Source organism: Mixophyes fleayi, chromosome 9 (genome assembly GCF_038048845.1).
Source record: "Mixophyes fleayi isolate aMixFle1 chromosome 9, aMixFle1.hap1, whole genome shotgun sequence".
NCBI lineage: Eukaryota > Metazoa > Chordata > Amphibia > Anura > Limnodynastidae > Mixophyes > Mixophyes fleayi.
The window spans coordinates 36,376,839-36,382,838 of record NC_134410.1 but is presented as its reverse complement, the minus strand read 5'-3'; positions in this window follow the sequence as shown (position 1 = coordinate 36,382,838).

Below are 6,000 nucleotides of genomic sequence, written 5' to 3'. Positions count from 1 at the left end.
AGAATCATGGAGAATACACTAGATTAAATTTATTTAATATGAAAATTGTTTCCAAGGCTTATTTACAAAAATTAATAACAAGACATACAATATGTTACACAAATGAGTTTCAGAAAATAAAATAGGAAATAAAACCAGAGTGCTACTTACTAGGTCCTGATGTGTGAGGGAACACATTTGAGAAGCATGGAACATTTCAGTCTTGGTAGACTCGATCATGAAAATGTACAGTCTGATGTCTAAAGCAGAAGATTTTAAACCCTTTTTTCCACATCGCCCCCACCGTTGGAGTTTAGCTGTCAATAAAGACAGATTGATCTCCCAAATGTCACAGGGTTTTCGAAGTGCTAGGGATGTCCTGAGATTGGAATGTTCACGGGGCCTTGAGTTCTCACCTTTGCTCCTTCTGTTCAGGCTAGATGGTTTACAACAAAACAAACAACAGCGCTGATAACTGATGTACACATATGAAAAATACACATCAATCCGTGTGGTATAAATGAACACTTTAATAAAAAATATATATAAATCAACCATAAAATATGCAATATAAAATCAACACTGGCCAGTGGATGAAAGACAGAGCATCAAATAAATCTATTGCAATGGTACACCATACAATAGAGATGATAGAATTCGAATGAATGATTCTCTGATAGATGGCAAATAAGGTGTCCCACAATAGAGGACTAGTACTGTCCAATAACCCAGTCACAAAACATGAAGTGGAGCCATGTTGTTGGTACGAGTGTGGCCACACTACTAATACAAAGGTGATTAGCACCAAAAATAGAAAGAGCACCACTTCTATAATTCTGGCCCGTGAATCCCGGAGATGATTCTGCCGTAAATACCACAAATAGAATGTAAACTCTGTGAAGTAAGACAATGTCACTGAACTGCCAGGGCAGGGGACGCACTACAGACCTGGTCCGATTCTCAGTCCCGTAAAGGTGTCTGTGCGCTTGTACTCCTCATGACATGGAGCTCCGTGGAGCCTGTAATGAAGCCGTAGCTGAATGATCCAATCCAATGAGGGGCGGCTGATACGATTGTAGCACAGAGTGTGAAGATGTAACAACTTGAAGTGGTAGCGGTCTCGGGAAATTCACTGAAATGAAGGCCAGATGGATGGAACTGGGGTGTCCAGCGGCTCAGTGTGATATTCAAGTCAACTGACGCGTTTCTTCACCTGCCGGGTGATTTCATCAGAGGAAGTGATCTGTTGTGCTCCAGTTTCTCTTTAAAAAGCCTGAAAGTGATTACTCAATCTACAGCTGATTTAGGCTGTTTGCTTTAGACCTGTATTATACCATAATCCTCTCTTCTCTTCCCAGAGCAACATTGGTATTCAAACTCCTCCAAGACCCTATCTCTCCCTGGTCTTGCTATTCAGTACATGTTAAGATTACATTACACGGTTACATAAAATATTCACATGGGCATACATGAATTCAACAGAAATTAACAATCAGTCATTAGATATACTACATACTCATCACAATGAGACAGTGATATATATTTACCTGTTTGCATGTGACAATTACTCTAACAGGAAAACAACAAATAGTTTCACATATTTATCAGAATATGAGTGTTATTTATTCCTCCTAATTTATAAGAACAAATGTACAGAACATTTGGCTGAAAGTTATGTTTAATCAACAGATTTTTTACGTTTTATGGTGTCCTACTTGTATTGGGGACCTGAGGGTTTTCTGTCCCATTGCTGTTTAGTGATTCAAAGAAGTGCATCAGGAGACCAGGTACGATCTGCATTACACTCAACAACACCTACCTATAGGAGTGTTACATCTCTGCTTCAGTACTGTACATGTGTATTACTGGCCTCTGTATGCTCATCTTGCTTTCACTCATCAGTGGGTCTCTCTCTATCTGCTAGATATCATCCTGGGCTTCACAGCCATCGCAAACTGATTCCCCAACAGGTCAAGTCTACTACACTCTGTACTGCACTCTACGATATAGAGCTCTCATGCATTCAGCATCTCTCAGGCTCCCCATTGCTTTCACAGGGGGCCAGAGCCTCTCTCTCGGAATAAAGACTGGCTTTACATTGGACTGTCAGTTCATTCAACATTCACGCGGTTCCAGAGCCTCACTGTTAGAACGCAGACTGGCTTTACACTCAAATAAGTTCTCTTCAGTCTCAGTATCCAAGGTGGTCTCCATGTTGTCAAGGTAATGGATACACTTTAAGTTACTTTACTACAGCCCAAAAATTAAATAAAATTTAAATACATATTCCAAAAACGTCATACTTATACGCTATGCATTTTATCCTCATATGATTTTCTTCTGTACATCTTCTTGTTGAATCTTGACATTTTGTCAATCCCTAGTGACTACAGTTCCTGAGCTCCTGATTCCCAACATGCAATTATATTTTTCCACCAGGCAATAAAACCATTTTAGAGTGAAACCAGAGCCTTCAGCCAATCAAAACTATGCGTGCCACCTGCAATGGGGTTATAACTCTGTAATGTGACCTACAATCCCATATGTAACGCCGTGTGTCAAACTGAACCAGAAACCACCGGAGGACAAAAAATACACAATTATCTATTTATTTATAGAATCCTTGACCTGTTTGCTATAATAATAATTACAATGTCAAAATGGTTAGTAAACTATACAATTGAGAGATCTACTTATGCAAAGCTCTGAGGACCATACCAAAGTTTTACATTTGACATCCGATTAACAGAATATGGTGTACCCAAACTAAATAATAAAATGTTTCTCCAAAATGTTATATACTTAATAAAGCAATGAAAAATACATTTTACTGCAAAATAATAGTAACTATACAAATTCAATACTGCAGCATACTTATTATAATAACATTCTGTTTGGCTCCCGTATGCATTAACAGACCTAGAAGGTTGATCAACTTAACCAACGATATTTATGAAAAATTTAGACTGTATTATCCTCTGTATCATACAGTTATTATTTAGTACACTAGGGGGTATATTTACTAAACTGCGGGTTTGAAAATGTGGAGATGCTGCCTATAACAACCAATCAGATTATAGCTATCATTTATTTAGTACATTCTACAAAATGACAGCTAGAATCTGATTGGTTGCTATAGGCAACTTCTCCACTTTTCAAACCCGCACTTTAGTAAATAAACCACCATGTAGTTATTGAGAAAATTAGGATAAGGCTACAGATTTTGGGCACAAGGGTAATCATTAGGGTTATATCTGCTAGTCTGTGATAATAACCATTATGAATCTTCACTAACTCCATTTCATAAATTACACAGTGAATACTCCTTGCTTTCAAATACATGCTATGTGCCTTCATGTGTAATAAGCGTTCACAAATGAAGGAAAATTAATTTAGCATAAAATAACTGAACCTCCTCCTTTCACAATGACCTGCAACCAGACATTATATTATCTGCAACAATTCTCTACATAGGCGCTTTCTCTCTCTCTATCTCTCTCTCTCATTTCTGATTGGCTGATTGCATATTGACCCCTCCAGATCATAGTATTTAAATAATCGTGGCTTTATTATACAAAGTCTGGGCCATCTATTCACATTACTCAGTTGACCGGTTAATTTGGAATACTGCAGGAGAGAATCCCATTTGATGTTTAAAGGGAAAAACAATAGATGTCTGTATTTAATTTAACTTGTATTGGTGTTTGTATTTAATTACTTTTTTTTTTAAATGCACTGTTTACATTTATTAATAACACTGTTCAAACATTATTCTATTAACTCTACTACGAGCTATGAAAGAGGTTTAATGCAGAAATGGATAAATATATATTAAAAATATTTAAAAACTCAAAAAATGGAGGATTGAACCAGTTACATTTCTCTCCTGGGATGTTTTGAGGACTAAATAATAACTTTGAAACAGCATTAATTTTAGGATATATTAAAAACCATTATCCAGACATTATTCTCCTACAGGAGACGGGTTGTACAGGGCAAACTTTACTGGCCTGAACTTCTTCCATTACTGATTACTATCTTAGGGGACATTAAACTGACCTTAGCGCTCTCTCTGCAAACATAGAGATGTGTTAGATGGACATATTTTTGTTATTCAGCCTCTTATGGTTCTCTGTTAAAGTTAGATATTGTATTTATTTCTAAAACATTGATTAATGTAAGAATTCCATACCCATATTTATAGCCAATATTAAAGCAGAAGCTCAATATCATTTTGATATAGAAATCATAGGGCTTAAATATGTACATCATTGTCATCCTTGGTGATCAATATGTATAAATGTCATGTCTACAGTACAGAAGGGATTGATTGACAGCCCAGATTATCCATGATAGGAAACAGTGAATCATTTTATTTTTATTAATAAAACATTTATTGCATTTACCTTTTGCTACCTTATCACTAATAATTTGCCATCTCCAAGACATGTTGGCTACAGTGTTCTGCTGTAAGGTGTATTTTTCACATTTGATGGCAGTGTCCCAAACTGATCTCTTTTTGAAGCGACATGAAAATTTTAATAAATTGGCTTTTTGGCTTAGATATTCCACTATCTCCCAAATATTTCCTCCCCCCCATTAGGTCTGGAGATCTCCAATAGATCTCCAAAAGCCCCAACCAGATACACCGTTCTCAAAAAAAAATTTGGTATGTATACCAAATGTAATTCATGACTAGCAAATCTGCCTAGTTATGTGGAGCAGTGCAAAAATGAGATTTAATTTGCAGGGTGAGAATCTTAGAATGAAGGCTGAATTAGGTATATTTTTAAGGGGCGTTCTTTGCTGTACATTGGGGCACAGGGCAATTTGCTTTCCGATCAGTATTTTAGGAGAAAAACTGAAAATTTCAATTTTGGGTAGAGATGTTCACTGACCCCCGTGTTCTGGTTTTGGATTTGGATATGTATTAACTTCATGTTTTTGTTTTGGCTTTGGCAAAATCGCCCTTGCGTGTTTTGGTTTTGGTTTTGGATCCCAATTTTTTTTTTCTAAAATCCTGATTTATTTATTTTTGCTAAAATCACATAATTTTGCCTTTTTTCCCCCTACATTATTATTAACCTCAATAACACTAATTTCAAGTCATTTGCAGTCAATTTTGACCACCTCACAGGTCACAATATTATTTTCAGATGCTTTCAAATAAAGACTGCAGCAGTTCTTGCCAGTGATAAGAAGGCCATTGTCATGCCTGGGCATAAGACCAAAAAATAAACCTCTTATGTGGGGAATTATTTTTACCCAAATCCTGACAACAGTTGTCTAGCCATTTGTAGCATTGTAAAGCCACACTCAGTAGAGGTAGGGACCTTAACCATCTAGGATTCTCATCCATGTTACACCATTTGAAGCGAGTTCATGGAAAGTTTTTGTGAAAATCAGAAACTTATGCTAAAAAATAACAACAAGCAGTCCAGTATCAGCTACCTCCCTTCTCTCATCTAGATCCTAGCACCTGCAATCTACACCCCCAACACCTTCATCATTAATATCCTCACAAGTGATCGGAGTTAGTCCTGCATCCAAGTTTCTAAGGCGAGATGACTCTTCGACTATCCAGGACTCCTTAGAAGAATGCTGGAGCGTTAGGCCCACTTCTGCTGCTCCTGCTGCTGGGGGTGGATCGTCAACCCAGAAGCAGACCAAGAAGAAGACTACTAGTAATTTACAGCAATTGACTGTTAAACAATCCTTTGCAAGTATGAAAGCTGTCAGTCAGTAGCAAAGCGGATCACAGACGCCATGGCGACTATGCTAGTATTAGATCTGCGTCTAATATCCACTATTGATGCAGCTAGTTTTAGACAGTTACTTGAGGTTTTCTGTCCCCGTTACCAAATTCCATCACAGCACCATTTTACTAGAAAAACTATTCCTCACCTCTACCAGAAGGTTCGTAAAAATGTAATCATTGGGCTACAAAATGCCATTCTACCCACTGTACACTTAACCATAGATATGTGAACAAGCAGATCTTCACCAGCAGGGACAGCAGCA